Raw genomic sequence first — 24,776 nt, 5'->3', positions numbered from 1 at the left:
TGATTTACACATTTTCTCCATGATCTTGGATAGTTGGCTTTAAAAGCCTTTAAAAGCCTTTTGAAGTAGCACAGTCAGATACTAAATGTCATGGTGTCACCTCCTCTCTACATCCTTCATTTAGGCTGAGACTGTCCTCTCAACCTAAAACTTCTGTTATCCTTACCCACTGCTCAGAGTGTGAGGCAGCATACGTGAAACCTTTGCTTTTTTTTAGTGTCTCTAAAAGCACCTGCCTAGTGGGGATATTGTGAAGATCAAGTAAAATAGCACATATAAAAATATTAGAGTAATATCAGGCACACAGTAGTTACTCAGTAAATATTAGCTATTAATTTATTACTATTGTTGCCTTATAAATATATTTAATAACCATTTACAAAACTTATTATTTATAAGTACAGGCATATTTTATATTTTTTTAGGTAATTATTTTCTGCATTCTCACATTTTCCAGTCCTTCAGGATTAACTGTCCTTATAATGTCCTTTTCATGGCTTGGCTTTTGTTCTTTTTTGGTGAATAAATAAATGGATTTATAACTATAAATTCCATTTGATTATAGTGTAATGGAAATGTGACTATATTCAAAGGTTTGAGCATGAAAAGTGGTTTTTTTTCCCAATTATTTTTTTTGATAAATGTATTTATTTATTTATTATTTATTTTTGGCTGCGTTGGGTCTTCGTTGCTGCACGCAGGCTTTCTCTAGTTGTGGCGAACGGGGGCTACTCTTCGTTGCGGTGTGTGGGCTTCTCGTTGTGGTGGCTTCTCTTGTTGCAAAGCACAGGCTCTAGGCACACGGGCTTCAGTAGTTGTGGCACGTGGGCTCAGTAGTTGTGGCTCATGGGCCTTAGAGTGCAGGCTCAGTAGTTGTGGCGCACCGGCTTAGCTGCTCCATGGTATGTGGGATCTTCCCGGACCAGGGCTCGAACCTGTGTTCCCTGCATTGGCAGGCGGATTCTTAACCACTGTGCCACCAGTGCAGTCCCCCAATTGGTTTTTTTTTTAAATTAATTAATTAATTTATTTTTATTTATGGCTGTGTTGGGTCTTAGTTCCTGTGCGAGGGCTTTCTCCAGTTGTGGCAAGTGGGGGCCACTCTTCATCGCAGTGCGTGGGCCTCTCACTATCGCGGCCTCTCTTGTTGCGGAGCACAGGCTCCAGACGCGCAGGCTCAGTAATTGTGGCTCACGGGCCTAGCTGCTCCGCGGCATGTGGGATCTTCCGGGACCAGGGCTCGAACCCGTGTCCCCTGCATTGGCAGGCGGATTCTTAACCACTGCGCCACCAGGAAAGCCCCACCAATTGGTTTTTATTTGGTCTCAAATTTAAATTTTGTTCCCTCTTTGACCCAAGCTTTAAATGAGACTATTGATTCTTATTACTTAGGCAATAAAATATTTTATCATTGTTTCAGTTTTATCTTTATTAAATTACAAAAATGCCACCTGTAAGAGCTCTACTTTTAAAAATTTTTATGATTTACTTTGTAACCAAGAAGATTTCTATTTTTTGGAAAAATTTCATACATATGAAAAAGGTTTATACTCTTTTGATAGGATGCCAATTTCTCACTCTTCTCTCTCTCACTTTTGAGATACATATATATATATATATATATATATATGTAAATACATATACACACACATCCCCCCACAGGTATGTGTATATATGTATATGTGTGCATATATATGTGTGTATGTAATCTATATAAACTCTAGACTTTATAAAATCATGTTTGTTTCTTGGTAATTATTTAGTCATACTCTGTCTTATTTTTTACGTAGATCTTAAAAATTCTTTAAAAAGTTTTTTTCAGTACCACTTACTACGCTAGTAACACTATTAAGTTTACTTTGCAATTTCAAATCACTTTCACTGTATAAAATTAGCTACTTTATTTTCTAAAACACAAATATATGAGAATAGCATCTAGTCTATAAATTTTCTTTTATCATTACATAATCTTCCTTTTATGCTGTTCAGTTGCTCAATGCTTTTGTCCTTAAAAATAAAACTTGTGTGTAATTAATGATATCACTTGTTTACTTTTCAAAAAATTTTTGTATTTTCTTACCATTTGCTTGCCTATCCTTTTATTTCTATACTGTATTACTTTGTTTTAGTGTGTGCATCTTTTTTTAAAAAAAAAAACAATTTGCTTTTGCTTATTTAGATAGTGTGACAAAGTGAACATTTATTGGGACAGTAGTTCCTGAGGGAGGGGAATGTACAGAGTGGTTACAACCTGGGCTAGGGATACAGACAGACCCAGCTCTTAGTGGTTGTTTTGTCATTTTCTAGACCTTTTCCCATCAGTAAAGTGGAACTGATAACCATGAGGGATTAGATGAGGTTTAAACCTATGTCTTTACATAGTAAACCTGTACTGAATGAGACCAAATGGTTTATGAATGGATTTGTTAGGGAAAAAAGAATCACTACTGCTCCTTACCAGTGGAGACTGTGAGCTGGATTTCCCTGTTCTGCTAACTCTGGCCTTCTCTAGGGGGTTAGCATTTGGTCAGTCATTGACAGATTGTGACTTTGCCTAAAGAACTTGTCCATCTGAAAACTCTTGTATAATAGACATAAATCTCATTAAGGCTCCCAGGACTGGTTATGACCCTGAGGTGGGAAGGTATAGATAGGTCTTCTGAGGTATAGGTTATACAAATTCCATCATCATAGGAAAAATAATATCTAAAATATTTTTTTTTTTTTTTTTTTAAAGAAATTCACGTTCTTTTATTTATTTATTTATTTATTTATTTATGACTGTGTTGAGTCTTCGTTTCTGTGCGAGGGCTTTCTCTAGTTGCGGCAAGTGGGGACCACTCTTCATCGCGGTGCGCGGGCCTCTCACCATTGCGGCCTCTCTTGATGTGGAGCACAGGCTCCAGACGCGCAGGCTCAGTAATTGTGGCTCACGGGCCCAGTTGCTCCGTGGCATGTGGGATCTTCCCAGACCAGGGCTCGAACCCGTGTCCCCTGCATTGGCAGGCAGATTCTCAACCACTGCGCCACCAGGGAAGCCCTAAAATTTTTTTTAATATTACAATGTGCCAGGGACTGGGCTAATGTTTTATTTCTTTTTTTTTCTTTTTTAACATGTTTATTGGAGTATAATTGCTTTACAGTTGTGTGTTAGTTTCTGCTGTATAACAAAGTGAATCAGCTATACATAAACATATATCCCCATATCTTCTCCCTCTTCGTCTCCCTCCCACCCTCCCTATCCCACCCCTCTAGGTGGACACAAAGAACAGAGCTGATCTCCCAGTGCTATGTGGCTGCTCCCCACTAGCTATCTATTTTACATTTGGTAGTGTATATATGTCCATGCCACTCTCTCACTTCGTCCCACCTTATACTTCCCTTTGCCCATGTCCTCAAGTCCATTCTCTATGTCTGCGTCTTTATTCCTGTCCTGCCCCTAGGTTCTTCAGAACCATTTTTTTCTTTTTTTAGTTTCCATATATAAGTGTTAGCATACAGTAGTTGTTTTTCTCTTTCTGACTTACTTCACTCTGTATGACAGTCTCTAGGTCCATCCACCTCACTACAAACAACTCAATTTTGTTTCTTTTTAAGGCTGAGTAATATTCCATTGTATATATGTGCCATATCTTCTTTATCCATTCATCTGTCGATGGACACTTAGGTTGCTTCCATGTCCTGGCTATTGTAAATAGAGCTGCAATGAACATAGTGGTACACGACTCTTTTTGAATTACGGTTTTCTAAAGGGCATATGCCCAGTAGTGGGATTGCTGGGTCCTATGGTAGTTCTATTTTTAGTTTTTTAAGGAACCTCCATACTGTTCTCCATAGTGGCTGTATCAGTTTACATTCCCACCAACAGTGCAAGAGGGTTCCCTTTTCTTCACACCCTCTCCAGCATTTATTGTTTGTAGATTTTTTGATGATGGCAATTCTGACTGCTGTGAAGTGATAAGCTCATTGTAGTTTTGATTCGCATTTCTCTAATGATTAGTGATGTTGAGCATTCTTTCATGTGTTTGTTGGCAATCTGTATATCTTCTTTGGAGAAATGTCTATTCAGGTCTTCTGCCCATTTTTGGATTGGGTTGTTTGTATTTTTGATACTGAGCTGCATGAGCTGCCTGTATATTTTGGAGATTAATCCTTTGTCAGTTGCTTCATTGGCAAATATTTTCTCCCATTCTCAGGGTTGTCTTTTTGTCTAGTAAATGGTTTCCTTTGCTGTGCAAAAGCTTTTAAGTTTCCTTAGGTCCCATTTGTTTATTTTTGTCTTTATTTCCATTTGTCTAAGAGGTGGGTCAAAAAGAATCTTCCTGTGATGTATGTCATAGAGTGTTCTGCCTATGTTTTCCTCTAAGAGTTTTATAGTTTCTGGCCTTACATTTAGGTCTTTAATCCATTTTGAGTTTATTTTTGTGTATGGTGTTAGAGACTGTTCTAATTTCATTCTTTTCATGTAGCTGTCCAGTTTTCCCAGCACCACTTATTGAAGAGGCTGTCCTTTCTCCATTGTATATTCTTGCTTCCTTTATCAAAGATAAGGTGACCATATGTATGTGGGTGTATCTCTGGGCTTTCTATCCTGTTCCATTGATCTATATTTCTGTTTTTGTGCCAGTATCATACTGTCTTGATTACTGTAGCTTTGTAGTATAGTCTGAAGTCAGGGAGCCTGATTCCTCCAGCTCCATTTTTCTTTCTCAAGATTGCTTTGGCTATTTGGGGTCTTTTGTGTTTCCATACAAATTGTGAAATTTTTTGTTCTAGTTCTGTGAAAAATGCCATTGGTAGTTTGATAGGGATTGAACTGAATCTGTAAATTGCTTTGAGTAGTATATTCATTTTCACAGTGTTGATTCTTCCAATCCAAGAACATGGTATATCTCTCCATCTGTTTGTATCATCTTTAATTCCTTTCATCAGTCTCTTATGGTTTTCTGCATACAGCTCTTTTGTCTCCTTAGGTAGGTTTATTCCGAGGTGTTTTTTTCTTTTTGTTGCAGTGCTAAATGGGAGTGTTTCCTTAATTTTTCTTTCAGATTTTTAATCATTAGTGTATAGGAATGCAATTTCTGTGCATTAATTTTATATCCTGCTACTTTACCAAATTCATTGATTAGCTCTAGTAGTTTTCTGGTAGCATCTTTGGGATTCTCTATGTATAGTATCATGTTATCTGTGAACAATGACAGTTTTACTTCTTCTTCTGTGATTTGGATTCCTTTTATTTCTTCTTCTTCTCTGTTTGCTGTGGCTAAAACTTCCAAAACTATGTTGAATAATATAGTGGTGAGAGTGGGCAACCTTGTCTTGCTCCTGATGTTAGTGGAAATGGTTTCAGTTTTTCACCATTGAGAATGATGTTGGCTGTGGCTGTGTCATATATGGCCTTTATTATGTTGAGGTAAGTTCCCTCTATGCCTACTTTCTGGAGCATTTTTGTCATAAATCGGTGGTGAATTTTGTCGAATACTTTTTCTGCATCTATTGAGATAATCATATGGTTTTCCTCCTTCAATTTGTTAATATGGTGTATCACATTGACTGATTTGCGTATATTGACGAATCCTTGCATTCCTGGGATAAACCCCACTTGATCATGGTGTATGATGCTTTTTATGTGCTGTTGGATTTTGTTTGCTAGTATTTTGTTGAGGATTTTTGCATCTATGTTCATCAGGGATATTGGTCTGCAGTTTTCTTTATGACATCTTTCTCTGGTTTTGGTATCAAGGTGATGGTGGCCTCATAGAATGAGTTTGGGAGTGTTCCTCCATCTGCTATATTTTGGAAGACTTTGAGAAGAATAGGTGTTAGCTCTTTTCTAAATGTTTGATAGAATTTGCCTCTGCCATCTGGTCCTGGGCTTTTGTTTGTTGGAAGATTTTGAATCACAGTTTCAATTTCAGTGCTTGTGATTGGTCTGTTCATATTTTCTATTTCTTCCTGGTTCAGTCCCAGAAGGTTGTGCATTTCTAAGAATTTGTCCATTTCTTCCAGGTTGTCCATTTTATTGGTATAGAGTTGCTTGTAGTAATCTCTCATGATCCTTTGTATTTCTGCAGTGTCAGTTGTTACTTCTCCTTTTTTGTTTATAATTCTATTGATTTGAGTCTTCTCCCTTTTTATCTTGATGAGTCTGGCTAATGGTTTATCAACTTTGTTTATCTTCTCAAAAAACCAGCTTTTAGTTTTATTGATCTTTGCTATTATTTCCTTCATTTCCTTTGCCTTTATTTCTGATCTGATCTTTATGATTTCTTTCCTTCTGCTAACTTTGGGGGTTTTTTTGTTCTTCTTTCTCTAATTGCTTTAGGTGTAAGGTTAGGTTGTTTATTTGAGATGTTTCTTGTTTCTTAAGGTAGACTTGTATAGCTATAAACTTCCCTCTTAGAACTGCTTTTGCTGCATCCTGTAGGTTTTGGGTCATTGTGTTTTCATTGTCATTCGTTTGTAGGCATTTTTTGATTTCCTCTTTGCTTTCTTCAGTGATCTCTTGGTTATTAAGTAGTGTGTTGTTTAGCCTCCATGTGTTTGTATTTCTTACAGATTTTTTCCTGTAATTGATATCTAGTCTCATAGCATTGTGGGCGGAAGAGATACTTGATACGATTTCAATTTTATTAAATTTACCAAGGCTTGATTTTTGACCCAAGATATGATCTATCCTGGAGAATATTCCATGAGCACTTGAGAAGAATGTGTATTCTGTTGTTTTTGGATGGAATGTCCTATAAGTGTCAATTAAGTCCATCTTGTTTAATGTATCATTTAAAGCTTGTGTTTCCTTATTTATTTTCATTTTGGATGATCTGTCCATTGGTGAAAGTGGGGTGTAAAAGTCCCCTACTATGATTGTGTTACTGTTGATTTCCCCTTTAATGGCTGTTAGTATTTGCCTTATGTATTGAGGTGCTTCTGTGTTGGGTGCATAAATATTTATATTTCTACATCTTCTTCTTGGATTGATCCCTTGATCATTATGTAGTGTCCTTCTTTGTCTCTTGTAATAGTCTTTGTTTTAAAGTCTACTTTGTCTGATATGAGAATTCCTGCTCCAGCTTTCTTTTGATTTCCATTTGCATGGAATATCTTTTTCCATCCCCTCACTTGCAGTCTGTATGTGTCCCTAGGTCTGAAGTGGGTCTCTTGTAGACAGCATATAGACGGGTCTTGTTTTTATATCCATTCAGCCAGTCTATGTCTTTTGGTTGGAGCATTTATTCCATTTACTTTTAAGGTAATTATCGATATGTATGTTCCTGTTACCATTTTCTTAATTGTTTCGGGTTTATTATGTAGGTCTTTTCCTTCTCTTGTGTGTCCTGCCTAGAGAAGTTCCTTTAGCATTTGTTGTAAAGCTGGTTTGGTGGTGCTGAATTCTCTTAGCTTTTGCTTGTCTGTAAAGCTTTTAGTTTCTCTGTCAAATCTGAATGAGATCCTTGCTGGGTAGAGTAATCTTGGCTGTAGGTTTTTCTCTTTCATCACTTTAAATATGTCCTGCCACTCCCTTCTGGCTTGCAGAGTTTCTGCTGAAAGATCAACTGTTAACCTTATGGGGATTCCCTTATGTGTTACTTTTTTTTTTCCCCTTGCTGCTTTTAATATTTGTTCTTTGTATTTAATTTTTGATAGTTTGATTAATATGTGTCTTGGCGTGTTTCTCCTTGGATTTATCCTGTATGGGACTCTCTGTGTTTCCTGGACTTGATTAACTATTTCCTTTCCCATGTTAGGGAAGTTTTCAACTATAATCTCTTCAAATATTTTCTCAGTCCCTTTCTTTTTCTCTTCTTCTTCTGGGACCCCTATAATTCGAATGTTGGTGCGTTTAATGTTGTCCCAGAGGTCTCTGAGAATGTTCTCAATTCTTTTCATTCTGTTTTCTTTATTCTGCTCTGCAGTAGTTAGTTCCACTATTTTATCTTCCAGGTCACTTATCTATTCTTCTGCCTCAGTTATTCTGCTATTGATCCCTTCTAGAGAATTTTTAATTTCATTTATTGTGTTGTTCATCTCTGTTTGTTTGCTCTTTAGTTCTTCTAGGTCCTTGTTAAACGTTTCTTGTATTTTCTGCACTCTATTTCCAAGTTTTTGGATCATCTTTACTATCATTACTCTGAATTCTTTTTTCAGGTAGACTGCCTATTTCTTCTTCATTTGTTAGGTCTGGTGGGTTTTTTCCTTGCTCCTTCATCTGCTGTGTGTTTCTCTGTCTTCTCATTTTGCTTAACTTACTGTGTTTGGGGTCTCCTTTTCTCAGGCTGCAGGTTTGTAGTTAACCGTTGTTTTTGGTGTCTGTCCCCAGTGGCTAAGGCTGGTTCAGTGGGTTGTGTAGGCTTTCTGTTGGAGGGGACTAGTGCCTGTGTTCTGGTGGATGATGCTGGATCTGGTCTTTCTGGTTGGCAGGACCGTGTCCGGTGTTGTGTTTTTGGGTGTCTGTGACCTTATTATGATTTTAGGCAGCTTCTCTGCTAATGGGTGGGTTTGTGTTCCTGTCTTGCTAGTTGTTTGGCATAGGGTGTTCAGCACTGGAGCTTGCTGGTCGTCAAGTGGAGCTGGGTCTTAGCGTTGAGATGGATATCTCTGAGAGATCTTTTCCCATTTGATATTACGTGGGGCTGGGAGGTCTCTGGTGGACCAGTTTCCTGAACTGAGCTCTCTCACCTCAGAGGCTCAGGTCTGACACCTGGCCGGAGCACCAAGACTCTGTCAGCCATGTGCTTCTGAGCACGTGGCTCAGAAGAAAAAGGAGAATAAAAAAGAAAGAAAGAAAGAAAAATAAAATAAAATAAAGTTATTGAAATAAAAAAATATATTATTAAAAATGAATAAATAAATAAGTAATAAATATAAGAAAGAAAGAAAAAAGAGAGCAACTAAACCAAGAAGCAAATCCACCAATGATAGCAAGTGGTAAAAACTATACTAAAAAAAAAAACAGACACACAAAAAACCAGACAGACATAACCCTAGGACAAATGGTAAAAGCAAAGCTATACGGACAAAATCACAGAAAGAAGCATACACACACACACTCACAAAAGGAGAAAAAAGAAATATATATATATTAAAAAAAAAGAGAGCAACCTAAATCAATAAACAAATGTACCAATGATAATAAGCTCTAAATACTAAGATAAACATAAAACCAGAAACAAATTAGATACAGAAAGCAAACCCCAAGTCTGCAGTTACTCCCAAAGTCCACCGCCTCAATTTTGGGATGATTCGTTGTGTGTTCAGGTATTCCACAGATGCAAGGTACATCAGGTTGATTGTGGAGATTTAGTCTGCTGCTTCTAAGGCTTTTGGGACGTCTGAAGTCTTCTGCCAGCGTTCAGTAGGTGTTCTGTAGGAGTTGTTCCACATGTAGATGTATTTCTGATGTATTTGTGGGGAGGAACGTGATCTCCATGTCTTATTCCTCCACCATCTTGAAGGTCCCTCCTGGACTCATATCTGAGCCTACAGCAAAAACTGTAGGAACATTCTCCTGAGGGATTCAGTTTGTCTTCAGAGATATATTATTCTGGCAATTGATATCAGCAAGATTTTGATGCAGATGAAGGCAGCCAAGTGATACCTGGCTCTGTGTCACAAGGATTCAAGGTCCATAAGAATAGAAGAATATCACTGGATGAGACCTGTGAAAAGGAACTTTCATAAACTTTTCTCTGTCCTCCAGACTTCTCCTGACACCTAGACAATCTTCACAAGGGAACAACAGAGTTTTCTTTTGTTTGTACTATCCATGAGCCTCAACTCAGCATGACGTATTTGATTGCTTACAACATCCGAAAATTGTCCTTGGCCAGACTCCTTAGCAACCAGTCTTCTTCAAAGGAGGTCAGTTTGCCAAAATTTTATATTGTCAGCAGGCTCGTGGAAACAACTGGTGGCAGCAGCTAGTTCTAGAAGCAGTTGGTTCCGGTTTCCAGTTTTCTTCCTCTTTCCCAGAATGAGGCTCATCAAGCTCCCAGAGATATCAGTACTGCTCTGCAGGCCACTGTCCCCTCCTGAGAAGTCAGAGTTACAGCTCCACACTTGCTCACTCAGAATCCAGTGAAAATATTCCAGGTTGACAGTGGCCTTCCACATGGCCATGTGGGCACTCAGGTTCCTGTTACCCTGTGACTCAGCCATTTCCAGGGTACCCGGTCTTCTGTGGTATGATTAGCACCTGCCCCTCACATGGGGGATGAGAGTGAGGAGCTATACATATGTTTTTATACACACATACATACATATGTACATCACATGTATATGATTGAAAGGCAAATAAACAGAAGTTTTATATTTGTAGACTCAAATTTTTTACTTTGAAATGAATAATAATTTCAGAAATATGTTTTATGTGAAAAAAAGAATTTCATGTTAAGTTGTGGGATATACTCACATTTACTTCAAGAGAGATTCTGATTTTGTGGTTGGGCCATCAGTGAGTTTTTGTTTCCCCCTCCTGGAAATACATTGATGCAAATGGGTAAGTGAAGTCTGGTACTGAGGGAAGGAACACATTACGTGCATTATTAATGGCTGCTTGCTTTGGTGGGTTTATTGGCTTGTGATACAAGAAAGAGCTAGTATGAACATGATAGATATCCTGATGTCCAGGCCTCCATTAGCATCCTCTAGTTTTGGGGGTCATGTAAAGATGTTTTTTGGGACAGAGCCTTGGCCTTTTTAGTCAATTACTCTTTCATGTATTCATTACTAATACAATATACTACTGGCATTTTTGGACAACAAAAATCTCTCTCTTTTTCTCTCACATATGTCTCCTTCCTGTCTAAAGGAACAATGGCTATGTAGGAGTTATCAATTTTCCATATTGTTTCTTATTAGATATAAGGAGTGCTCTCAAGTTTCTCTCTCTGAGTACTACTCATGTGGCTGAAATTTGAAGAAAGATTAAAGATTATTTCATGTTTAGATCTATAAACTTTTTAAACAAATTGGGAGAGAAAAAGTGGTGGGAGTTGTCAGAGGTATTACTATTTACAGACATTTAAAATTATGGCTGATCAATAAATTACTAATAACACATGGGAAGTACAATGAATAGAATATTCTCTTATTTCTCACTAGAATCATGAGTTGTAAAAGAGGTATTTTTAACATTTCATGGTTAGAAAAACGATTGTCATTTCTCAAGTTTAAGGAATTTTTTTGATATTAAAGTAAAGGTAAAAGCATTGGATATAGTAAATACAGCACAGTGATAGCTGTGTTTATGTTATACGGTCTCCTTAAAATTAACTTTAGTTATATGTTGAAATAAAACTAGAAGAATATAAGTTGCAATATTTTATGATTTGTGCTCTGGGTACCTTTAGAATGAGACACTGCTTGTTAACTAGCAGCTAGATAGCGCTCAAGTTATGACTGTTTACTAATGAAGCAAAGTTATTTTGCTGCAACTGATTTTTATTGAAGAAAAGCCTAATGGTCATATCTTCTATGGGTTAAAATTGACAGAGATTAATTTAGATCCATTCAGCAGTCCAGCTGAGATGGCTTTGGTAAGTTGGTAGTCATAATTTATCTGTACTCTGAAAATATTCTGACCTATTTGCTTTCTAAGCTATGAATGAATGATTTCTAAATGGCTCAGCATTCAGGATGAGTGTTGGTAAGTTAAATTCCATAACACAGGAGGAATAATGTGATGGCAGAAATTTAAAGCCAGGGTCCACAGAGGTACTCTTAACAAGAAATTGCCTATTTCATAGCATTCATACTTAAATCTTTCCTTCCCTCTGTCCCTTCCTTCTTTCCTCTTTCCTTCCCTCCCTCTCTCCTTTTTTTCTTCCTTCCTTCCCTCCTTTCCTCTTTCTTTCTTTCCTCCCTTCCCCCTTCTTTCTTTGTAGAACCAACCTAGACTGTATGTTAGAATTGATTTATATTTGTAAACAATATGCAAGAATGATTTCCATTTTAAAGGAGCTTACATTTCCAGAGTAAGTGGAACAAGAGACTTAGCTGTAGATAGGTTATGAAAAAGAACTTGCATTTTATTTTTCATTTAGTTAGTTTTACTTCTGTTTTCTTGTACATTAAATCTCATGGCCATCTAGAAACAAAATTGTAAAATAGATGAAGTTTGCCTTCTTCTCTCTGTTTTTTAGCACCTCTCTCTCTATTTCTCCACTCCCCACCCTGACACCAGGTACCCAGAGACCCTTTTCAGCTTCTTCTTATTTCACTATTTCAAATAAAGCTTTTGTCTGTGGAATATGAATCTATCCCCTTTCCATCCAACAGAACTGAGAGCTTACGTGTTGATGGGATAAGTAGCTTTAAGAATACATTAACTTGCCTTATTACATGGAATATTCTGCAGCAAAGCTGCAGTGTAATTAGGAAGGCATTGTTACCTCCAGTACATAAACAAACTCACTTCAGAAAGGTCAAGTGACATCACCAATGCTAATCAGTTAGTAAGTGGCCAAGAGAGAACTAAAACCGTACGTCAGCATTCTTTCCATGGCACTACTCTGGAAAGACACTTATTAGTTAAATCTCATGTGGTATTTATGTATGATAAAAGCTTCCTTTAGCTTTTATCCCAGAATACATTGTATTAGGGACAATTTCTAAGCCCAGTTGAAAGACTATCAGATGGTAGAGTTTCAGTCACTAGCAACAGAGTTTTAGCAGTGGAAATATTTTAGGAAAAATCTACTGACTTCACCTGTAAATGATCAGATTTGCAAAGCAGACCCTTGCAAATCTGATCATTTTCTTACTCCACTTTTTGATAAAAAATTGTATAATTCTTTTTTATCATTCAAATGTTGGCAATAGACATCAACAAGGAAATTCTTCATACGTAACACAATTATTTAGGACATAGGCTTTGATACGAGACAGAATTGGGGTGAAGTTCTGACTCTATATTTTACTACCTTTGTGACGGAGGTTTGGCTAATTCAGTCTCATTTGCTGCAATGGAAAATGGAAATGATCAGGTCTAATACTCAGCTTTTATGCCCCATATGGCTGTATTGATTGCTAACTCTTCAATCATTTAAGAGTCTTAATGATTCTTAAAAAGTTACACCACTGTTCAGATGACCTCTTTATTTCAGTATAATACTTTTTCCATCCCACACTTTACTAAATAAATATATTACCATATTGACACATTAGTTTCAGGCAAAGACATATGTACTAATTTTTTAAAAAAACATCAGCTTTTGGTTAGAGAATACAGTATAAAATAATATCCAGTCACTGTGTTAGCATGTTTGCTTTGTATAATTAGCACAAGTGAGAGATATGAAGAGGTAGATGCTTCTCTGACACCTCAGTCTCTCTGTTGTGAGCCCACACAAATTTGATTTATTTTGAAGTGCTCTCAGGTTTTATTTTTATTTTGTGCTTCTTATTGTTGTTGTTTTTCTGTACTGTAACTATATTTAATTGTATTTGAGTGCAGAATAACCATGTACCTCCCAAAAGGCTTAGCTGGGTCAAAGTCAATCACCTGGCTCTTCATTTCTTCATTCCTTCCCCAGTATGATTTCTTTGTATCCTTTTCCACTTAGCTCCACCTACTATTGAGTCATATTTTCCTCCTTGTTTAGTACAATAATATTTTGTGTTATTTAAATTGTTCGTATTTTTCTATCTTGGAAAGTTGTTTGAGTGTCTTGGGTTGGGATGAAATGCATCATAATTTTTCCCATTAAAATTAATGGAAATATATACATTTTAATAGCTTTGCAACTAATGGCAAGGTTTTTATGAACAAATTAAAATCATTTTATGAGGCATACCAGTTACAATTAATGTCCTGAGTCCTCTAAGTGCCTCCTCCCCCCACCACTTCTCTGGCTACCTGAGTTCTCCTCAAGAATGCCCTCCCCTGGTCCTCCCCAACACAGAACTGTACTCAGTAAGAATCCTTCAGAATTCTGCTCCATCATGGTTGGCTTGCATTCTAAATGGTCCATACTCTTACTATAGCTGTTATTTAATATTGTGAATATTCTTCCTAGCAGTGATAAAAATAGAACCTATCCCAAAGGGTTGTTATAGGAATGAGATTATATAATGCATGCAAGGAACAATTTAAAAATCTGTGTATTTGTATAAGTAAACACTTAAATATACCAGTTTTACAAATATGTTGTGGTAAACACAGGCTTCTCTATTTGATATCTTCAGTTATATTTCATCAATAAGGAATAATATATTTGATTTTGAATTGGCTATGCATTGAATTGCATGAAATCCAAAATAAAAAACAACACACAAAATTATAAATATTTGCAATTGATTTATTTTTTTAACTTTATGTAAACAAATATTAATGCAGAAAAATCCTCTGTGTAAATATGTGTGTATATAATCGAACATTTAACATTACAATCAATGCAAAATTGTAATTTTGTTAACATTTTCATTGAATCAGTATATGACTCAGACTTAGATATGTATTGATTATCTTGGATTATTTAATTTATATATGTGTTTACATGATTTGTGTCAACAAATTCCCACAAAGCATGCAAATATTTTTGTTCTAGTACTGTGAGAGATCCTCAGCAGCATTCAACAATTGGCCATTGTGAACCATGATGAGAAAAGCTAAACCAACCAATCCTGCCTCTTTATGTTCACCTACATTCTTAACTTTAGTCACTTACTGTGTCTACTCATAGTGAGTATTCACTGAACGAAGAGTACCTGTCAACCTCTATAGACTACATGGGAGGCCGGGCATGTATTTGAGCATCTCATGTATTCAGCCTTGAATGCAAGCTGTCTGGGTCTGGGATGACCCTGGGCTGAGACCCAGAAGAAGTTACTCAGGCTCTTTGTATCCCAGTTTTCTCATATGTACAAACAAGGATAAAAATAACATACACCTCATAGTGTTGTAGTGAAGACTTAGTTCCTACATTTAAAACTTTTAGGATAGCACCTGGCAAATAGCAAATGTTCTGTTAAAGTAAGCTATTTTTGAAAATAACTATTGCCATTTTATAGCCCATTGAGAAGAATTAAGTGGCATCCGTTTGGACATTGAAGTGTGTACCTGACCACATGTGTTGTTTTTTTTTTTTTTTTTTAATTTATTTTTATTTATTTATGGCTGTGTTGGGTCTTCGTTTCTGTGCGAGGGCTTTCGCCAGTTGTGGCAAGTGGGGGCCACTCTTCATTGCAGTGTGCGGGCCTCTCGCTATCGCGGCCTCTCTTGTTGCGGAGCACAGGCCCCAGACGCGCAGGCTCAGCAATTGTGGCTCACGGGCCCAGCCGCTCCGCGGCATGTGGGATCTTCCGGGACCAGGGCTCGAACCCGTGTCCCCTGCATTGGCAGGCGGATTCCCAACCACTGCGCCACCAGGGAAGCCCCACCACATGTGTTTTTAATACCAGTATTTTGATTTTCATAAAAGTGGATAAGCTGTGAATAAAAAAATGTCTGGGATGTTTTTAATTGTTTGGTGTTAACTAGTATTTTATTGTTGAATTTAAAATAAACAAAAAAAAATCAACTTTCTAATTGGGATTGTTATATTCTGGGCATTAAAATGGAAATGATTGAGATAGGATGGGGGTTGTTGAAGATAGGATATGTATCATCAATTCCAGATGAATCTTCTTAAATTCATTAACTGAATTTTCACTAGAAATGGAAAAAAAACTCAAGTCTGTGAAATATGTGAAAGATTCCTTTGCAAAGGAATCTCTTCTGATGTCAATAACAGGTGCAATTAGATGTGGCCTCTTGAAGAACGGGAAACTGAATTAGGGTCATTCCTAAAAAGAAGTAGAGTTTTTGAGTATGAGGAATAATAGGCTCAGATGAATCAGAAAAGCATGCAACACAGAGGAAAATAACTGCAAGTTACAACGAAGAGTGTGATACAAGAGAAAGGAGAAAAAGAAGATATGACAAGTGGTATGGAAGATGCAAGAAAAAATGAAAAGTGTTATAGGAAGTGAAAATGAGGAAGAAGTTTATAAGAACTAGACCAAGAAGAAATGAGAAAGAGGAAAATGATGGAAGAGAGACTTTAGAATCTATGGAAACAGGAAGTATTATAGCAAAAAACATTGAAAAGTCACAGGAGTGAGCCTAAGGTATAAATGAGTATTTTCAGAAATATATGATACAAATATCAAGGAAGAAAATGAAGGGAAAAATATAAAGAAACAAAAGTTGATAAAGAAATGCTGTATTGAAGTCTAATCATTAAATATTTGTCAGTTTCTACCAAAAGCTTATATTCCTTTAGTATTTTAATAAATTCATTACCTGTTCTTTAAAAAGATGACATGTATTAGCATTGTCCACCAGTTTTCTAGTTTGAGAACCATTCTTCCTCAGTTAATCTATTGTTTATTTGTTCAAACACTACACTAATAAACAAGCAATTATTCTGTTATTCTAAACAAATATGTTAATTGCTTCCTAAGGTCACCTTTTCAGAGTATTACTAGGAGTGATTACAAGATTAAAGAGTGAAAAGAAATGAGCCAAGAATATGCAAATGAAATTTACATTAATTACCTTACAATGATGACAAGGATGAGTGATCTTATTTTTAAATCAGAAATTACTCCTGAACTAGCAATTCACCATTGACACTTATTGTCATGGTGCTTCTAAAATGACATTTGAAAAGATCACTGTTATAATATATGCATATGCTTTAAATATAGACATAGTATTAGCTCAACCTTCTAAAATATTCACACATGTAAAATGATATGCCTACAGCATAGATTTATTGAGTTCATTTTGTTGTCCAGCCATTAGTCAAGGCTTTCGGAATACAAAGAAAATAAAACTAAGTCACTAACCCCAATAAGTTCCTGGTTTAATGAGACAGATATCTAAAACAACTTTAATAAAATATATATGTTGTCACAAATTGGTGACGGTAAGACAAGGGAAGATGAAAATAATGAGTTAAGAAAAGCTCATTAGGGTAGGTCTTCTTTAAACAGGGTCTCAAACTATTTAAGAATGGGATGGCTAAATTATTCCTCACAAAGAAAAGGGCAAGCAGAGAGCACTGCAGGCAGGAAGAAACAGGGTATTATACATGTAACAAGAGGGTCAACCAATGACAATGGAAGTCTTATTTTTTGAGGGGAATTTTCAGGATCCTAAGGTTCTGTTTGGCATTCATTTAGGTTTATATCATGACCTAACCTGAAAAATTAAAGGACTAATAACACCAAGTCACTAGAAGCAATGTAATTAAATTAATCCTGAAGCAAGATATGCTTTTTTACATTTCTTAAAGATTCACTAGTACCTTTGCATATTAATGGTGGAAAAGATGTTACATCTGGCCAAGTCCTATGTATGCTACACTTAGGGAAAACAATTAATTTCAGCATTATTTTAAAGGAAAAGTTTAAAATTTTGTTCTATGTTTAATTACATCAAATTTTAATAGAATCAAATTGTAATTACATCTAATTGTACAATTCAGTGGTCAGATTGACAACATATACATGGACCATTCCATATACGAAATTTTTCAGCCCAGGGGGGAAAAATGAACTCCAAAAATAATTTTGTTAAACATACAGTTATTGAGTATCTGGTATAGGTGCTTGACACTGAGTGATGCTAAAGGATAGGCATGAACTTGGATAAAATGCTGTCTCTTCATATTCTTCAAAAGAAAGAGTGCGTATAAAGCTGTATTAGAAGAGGATGCATATGTATGAAGGGGATAAGGATAATCTAGTTGGAAAGGGCGCATCCTGAGGAGTTGTTTCTGGAAGCTGCATCTGCATAGTAAAACTGTCATTTATACTTATATTGTATACTTATTTTGGGAGAGGGAACTTTGGAGAGGCTGATGGATGTTTATGGGGTTAAAGTCATTCTTTGGTGACATCATTGACTATAATCAAAACATTTACTTCGGGGGGAAAAAAAATCAAAGAAAAATTACATTGGAATTTTATTCAATAAGCCTAGGACAAATCCAATTAAAAGGATCCCATGATGAAATATTGGCTAGGCAAAATACAAACACCTTAAATAATAATGCTAAACAGTACTCTAGTCTGGATAGGGAAACACAAATATGCAGCAGAAGTATTGCAAGAATAGACATCAATATCAATTTATTTGAGGATTCCTAGAAACAGAAGGGCTACTATAATTTATAAATGAATGATGCCCTGAGAGGTTATTTATCTTTATTTACCTAAGAATCATAGAGAAGATGTCTCACAGTTAAAGCCCTTGAGTACAGAAACCAGAAATACATTTCATTTTGTACAGTTCAAAATTATCATTCAAAATATGTGAGAAAGATGAACTGCTTTAATAAGCCAGAGAGGGACCTGGATAAGGAGGTAAAATATTGAGTAAAAATAGCAGAATGAGCAGAATGAACTTTGCAGAGATCAAGTCATGTTGAAATATTAATCCTAAAAGCTAACAGAATACTCCACCAAACTCTTAGCCTATAGAGGAACTGAGCAACTCTTCTGAAGCAGAGAGGTTTTCTATCCCCATTCTCATGTGCAATAATAGCTAATACTTTAATATTTTAATGAATCTTAGCATTTTGGTACAGAGATGCTTTAGTAGCTCCATAGCCTTTGCTTAATGATATATTGCAGTCCCTAGCTAGCACAGGATCTCTCTCCTTAGATAATGTGAGTAGTAAGTGTATACTTTAGAGTTTAAATGACTAGCGGAGACTAAAGAATTGCAATATACGTCTTGTTGCTTCAGTTTGCCTCTCTGAAGAAGATAATATACTGATTAGCAATCCAACAGAGTTTAACAACTGTTCTATTTAGGGGAAGGTAATAGAATGGTTAACTAATGATAGGCTTGTTGCTGGGAAACAAAGAATGTTACTACCACAAGTAAGGTGTCAACACAAGAGTAGTGTCCTCTAAGTATACAGCGAATTCTTATTGAATGTTTGGATAGTTTTTTGTTTGTTTGTTCTTGTTTTTCTTCTTAAAAATAAATCTATCATTTGGGTCTCCCACCTAGGACATAAATGCAGTCTCATCTTCTTTTAACTAAGATTGAATTGGTTTTGGGTATGTTCTAATGTCCATCAATATTTCCTCTCTTGTAAGAATATTTATGACAGTACATGACCTACTTTCTGAAAAAGACTTCAGTTTAAGGTTTAGAAGTACTTCTTGCCTTTAATTATCCTTTAGAATACTCTTTGCTGTTCAGCAAACACTTATCGAGTGGTTACTGTGTTTCTTGTATTGATCTAAGCATCGTTGGGGAATACTATAGCTTCTCCTTTCAGCTGAATTTGGGAGATGAGACTTGCCACAACAGAGAGTCAGAGGAAGAGCTATGGGAGTTCAGAGGAGGGAGCGATTACTTTCAGTTGAGAAATCAGGAAAAACTTCAAGGAGGATGTAGTATTTGTGTGAAGTCTTGGAGGATGAGTAATTTTGGGTATTTGGAAAGATGGGGTTGGGGGGAGTACATAGAGTCACAAGTAGAAGGCATATATAAAAAATAGCTCAGGAACAGGAAACACAGTGTATGTTCTTGAATTAACTTATTTTTGATTGCCTGAACAGTTTAAGACTCCTTCTCTGGACATAGTACCTATCTAGAGTCATGCTGCTGGCTGGCCAATTGCCAACTGGAGTCTGTCCTGCAGAACTTAAAACTAAGAAACAAAGGTACTGAGGTAGGATGATAGAGATGAGTTCATAAAAATATCATGTGGAGTCAGGAGAGTGAAAGCTATGTTTGGTATATTTGCTGCTGAGAAGCAAAGAAAGTTTCAAGAGGTTGCCTCAATCCTGAGTAGTTTCCCAAGTCTCATCTCCAGGTTTCATGTGATTTAACTCTGTTCTGGTGCTATTTAAAGACACTATGCCCTTTCAATAGATGCTCCTTTATTTGAACTACTTGAGTGGGTTTTTGTTCCTTGAAATCAGAGTCTTGACAAACATATTATGATCAAATGGTGAGTCTAGATTGATTGGTGCCCAGAGTGCCTAAAGTGAATCAGTACAAACTGTTTTTGAGATAAATGGGGCTCAGATTATGGAATTCCCTGATGCCAATCAGTTTTTCTACTTTGGGAACAATGCAAGAATTTTTCTGAGCATGATGATGGTGACATCAGCACTATATCCTTGAAAAGTTAACTCAGGTTTAATATGCAGAATGGATTGAGGGAAGAGAGTGAAGTAGACGAGAGACTGATTTTAGGTGATGTGATTGTGGTGTAAAGTGATGACAGTAGGAATGAAAAATGTTTTGTGTAAGTAGAATTGTCTCAGTGGGGCAACTGCTCGGATGGCAATGTTAAAAGAGGGAGAAATAAAGAATGTCTTAGGCAGTTTCTGCTTAAATGACTACCAGAAAAGGGGGCACCTTGGGCTGTAAATTTAGAAATTGATTTCATGGAGGTAATACCTTGAAGTATGGGATGATAAGAGATCGATAAGTGATGTAGTATAGACAGTTATGGGGATAGGGGCTTGACAAAAAAACCTGGAAACTTGAGAAATGCCTACACTTTAGATAAGGTCAAGAATGAGAAACTAGATTAGTATGGAGATTTCTAAAATGTAGAAGAGTTAGTGACATGAGGTTTATGTACGATAATTTACAGCAAGACTAAGGATATGAGAAAAAGGCCAAAGGACTTGGATGGAGTGAATCATTGATGAAGTTGTGTCAATACAATTTCAAATGAAGTGGGTGATTATGAAGGGAAGACTACTTTCTCAAAACATTTGAAGTAGAGAAAGGGGAATGTATTGCTTGAAGGGGTAGTAAGTTCAAGAAGAGATTTAGAAGAGTGAAGACTATATTGTAGGACTTCCCTGGTGGCGCAGTGGTTAAGAATCCGCCTGCCAATGCAGGGGACATGGGTTCGAGCCCTGGTCCGGGAAGATCCCACATGCCGCGGAGCAACTAAGCCTGTGCGCCACAACTACTGAGCCTGTGCTCTAGAGCCCGCAAGCCACAACTACTGAGCCTGCGTGCCACAACTACTGAAGCCCGCGTGCCTAGAGCCCGTGCTCTGCAGCAAGAGTAGCCACCACAGTGAGAAGCCCGCGCACCACAACGAAGAGTAGCCCCCCTGTTCGCCACAACTAGAGAAAGCCCACGCGCAGCAACAAAGACCCAACACAGCCAAAAGTAAATAAATAAATAAATAAATAAACTAATTAATTTAAAAAAGGATTATATTGTATAGTGAAATACCTTGGAAATATTGAATATTCAAAAGCATGGCAAAAATACTCTTTAAAGCATAATGGTTATGAAGATGATAGGGAGGGTGAAAGTAGGGCACAAGTGTCAATGTTGTAGAGTGAAGGTAAAGAAAAGAGAATGTGTCAAAATACAGATATTTTGAGGCAGGAAAATTGGAAGAATAAACAATACTGAATGGCCTCAGACAATAATAGACTAGAGTATTTGCTGAAAAGAATAGGGAACTTAAAGAAAGTAGAAAAGGCAATCAGGTAGATACGAATAAATCATTGATGAGTTAGCAAGAGTTTGTAGTAAGACCAATTTGTCTAGTTTCACAATGTTTTCTATTAATTTAAAGGGAATAAGGAAAATACTAAATTGAAAGAGTAGGCAGAGAATCATGAATTCTTTTAAGTATAGAATTTTTTTTAATAGCTTAAGTATTTTATTTGTTTGCAACTAAGCTTGTTAACACTATATAATAAAAATGTACAAAGAATAATGTTCCAGTTTTTGACTAGATTTAAGTCAAAGATATTCATTAATAAGGAATCTTCGAATGTGAATATTCCAGGAACTTCTCTAAGCCATCTGATCAGGACAACTGTTTCTGAATATTACCTTACTTTGGAAGGTACTGGCATACATTTGAATTAAACTCAGTTGTTTTCAAAATAAGCCTTAATTAAAAATCTATTCTATATTCAAACTAAAACAATTTTAATAGAACTTTCCTTTCCAGAAAAAATAATAAAGGAAACAAGGGATTTTGTAAAAACATGGTCTTGAACAAGTCACAGTAAAAAATAAATGTGTACTTAACTTCCACCTGCTCAAAACAGAGGCTACTTTCTTTTTTTTTTTTTTTAATTTATTTATTTTTGGCTGTGTTGGGTCTTCGTTTCTGTGCGAGGGCTTTCTCTAGTTGCAGCAAGCGGGGGCCACTCTTCATCGCGGTGCGTGGGTCTTTCACTGTCTCTCTTGTTGCGGGGCACAGGCTCCAGACGCGCAGGCTCAGTAGTTGTGGTGCACGGGCTTAGTTGCTCCGCGGCATGTGGGATCTTCCCAGACCAGGGCTCGAACCCGTGTCCCCTGCATTGGCAGGCAGATCCTCAACCACTGCACCACCAGGGAAGCCACAGAGGCTACTTTCTGTTCCTCAGCCTTGGAAATAAGATGAAGAACAGTCTGTAAGCAACTTCGGGCAGGGGGTTGCCCAAACAAACTCAAGCAATTGAACCTGGACATCTCTTAAAAGAATCTGGGGGAACCTGACCAAAGGATCCAAATTCTATTTTTAATAACTGATACAAAGGTGAAGTGGCGCCTGCCAAGTAGCAGTGCCTCCAGGGCATGGCCCAGCCCCATGCTCACCTTTGTCAAGATCCCAAGCAAACCCTGATTCTCCTGCTCCAGAGGAGACTCCTTTCCTTCTTAGAGGTTCAGTGTCCAGGGAGCTCCTTGTGTGAATGAGGTGAGCACAGACTCCACGTGGGTATTTTAAGGCTTGGAGTCAAAGTAATGTTCTAACACAGCTAGGCAGAGTCATGTCTCAAATGGCCTGTCTAGGGTTTGTTCTAATTCCTCATCACGCATTTGTAGACCTAGGACCACAGACCTTTGCTATGTCGTCATAATCACATCTTATGTCCATCCTAACTTATGACTCAAATTCTGTGCCTGGAAACAGTCCCTGTATTTAACAATAATACCTACACATAAAACAATCCACTGTTACAACTTATATGGTCACAAAACATTAATGATCTTCTGTAGACCAAGGAAATGTTTTTAACCATAATTGTCGTGCATCAAATTCACAGCCAGAATCCCCAAAATCAAAAAAATTTGCACAGTACAAATAATAACTTAAAATACACATACACACACTCTCACACACACTTCTTACAGAACTGTACTTGGGGAAACTCCATTTGTTGAGTGCCACTGAGGGCATATTTTGCTAAACTGCTGCTCCAGGTATTTTTGTTTGGAAAATCTATCACAGTAGGGCACAGCTGTTTATTGGATGAGCAGAAAAGAAAGATATGCTTGTGGCAACCGGAAAGTTTTAAGGTCTTTCAAGTTGTATAAAATGGACCTGCAGAAACATTTAAGTGTTCTCAGGATGCAAAGTTGGAGCTGAAATGTGATATCAAACCAGTTGCAAAAAGTGTACAGCAGCCATCTCTTGAGGTCAAACCTGGTACCCAGATATGCAAGAAAGCTTCAGGACACGTAGCTTGTTGGCCTTGTCCCATATCATCACATAATCTGATCATGTGTGAATTTCACAAAAGATTCATGTTGTTCTGCTGGTTTGGTATTGAGGATTTGCTCATACTCCTCCCGAATTTTATCTTCATAGTCTTTTAAGAGACGCTCACGTATTATTCCAACTTGTCGGAGGGTAAAGGTGGGCTGGTCCTTCTTCATCCAAGAGGAACCTGGAGAACTAGGTGCTGTGAGCGCTGAGTGAGGCTGACTTTCCTAAGTACAAGCGTCAGTCACTCTGATTAAGAACAACTTCTAAACGTCTCCACCTCTGATAACGACTATATTCTTGTTTTATGTTCTGACAAATTTGCCCCGCAGTTGGAAGGCGCCGCTCGCTGCCGGGCAGGGCGGGCTGCGCCTGAAGCAGCGGTGGCGGCTCGGCGTCCGGGGGTCTGAGGCCCAGAGTGCGGCCGGCAGAGGGGCGCAGCGCCGCCGCTTCGGGGAGCCGGGGCTCAGCAGCGCCGCTTCGAACTCCATGGGCCGCTTCCACGTCGCCCCGCATGCTGTGCCGCCGAAGGGCCAGGCACCGGGAGCCGACGCCGCTGTAACTGCGGCCCAACCTCCCGCTCCTCAGCGGAGCTCGCAAGCCAGGCCGGCTCCAATGGCGGCTCCAGCATCGGCAGCCAAGTATAGAATTTCTTTTTCTACCAATATGGTGGGTGACTAGATATTCTGAAAAACACTGTCATCATAAAACATTTAGGTGCAGAAAAATTAATGCAAATAGGCTATAAAATTGATAGCTGAGATTAAAAAGTTGAGAAACATAACCAAAATAGTAAGGACACATAGAATCTGTGGCTGCTTTGGGACATTTACTTTTGCTAAGAACTAGACTTGATTTTTATAGACTCTTTGGTGAAATTAATACAATGTCTGGGACTCTTACAAAGTGACGAGTTGGAATCGAGACCCACATATAAAGCAAGAACTCTCAAATGGCTGTAATGCCAATGAAAGGGTGATAGAAAATCTAACTTGCCAGCAAAGGAAAATGACAAGATAACTTGTCTATTTTACGCAGATTCAGAATGGGAAAATAAAAAACTCTGAGAATTTGTAACCATAGGACTTCCTTACATTAATTGTAAATTAAATTTACTCTAATTTCAAGGTCCAGAGAATCCTAAGCTGAAAAACTGAAGTGGCCCTGAGTTTATAAAACTGGAAGACATGCGACAGAAACAAATGCAAATGATCTCCCTTTAAAAAGCCTAATATGAGCACATAATAAAGTTAACCAAATGTACAAGGAATAAAGCCCCTATGAGTAAGAGTGAACAAAATTAACAAA

At 37.4% G+C, this 24,776-nt stretch overlaps 1 long non-coding RNA gene and 1 pseudogene across 2 annotated transcripts in view; both read right to left on the bottom strand.

Moving 5' to 3' along the window:
* Positions 1 to 24,776, bottom strand: part of LOC309632549 — a 428,412-nt gene that overhangs the window by 255,204 nt on the left and 148,432 nt on the right. The window lies entirely within an intron of this gene.
* Positions 12,458 to 24,776, bottom strand: part of LOC309632643 (akirin-1 pseudogene) — a 30,248-nt pseudogene continuing 17,929 nt past the window's right edge. The window contains exon 2 of the transcript in view: positions 12,458 to 24,048. The product of the transcript in view is annotated as an akirin-1 pseudogene (transcript). The remainder of the gene's footprint in view (positions 24,049 to 24,776) is intronic.

This window comes from Balaenoptera borealis (genome assembly GCF_965194805.1).
Source record: "Balaenoptera borealis genome assembly, chromosome: 7".
In the NCBI taxonomy this organism is placed as follows: domain Eukaryota; kingdom Metazoa; phylum Chordata; class Mammalia; order Artiodactyla; family Balaenopteridae; genus Balaenoptera; species Balaenoptera borealis.
The sequence above is the reverse complement of the archived record's forward strand: the minus strand, read 5'-3'. Positions and strand labels throughout refer to the sequence as shown.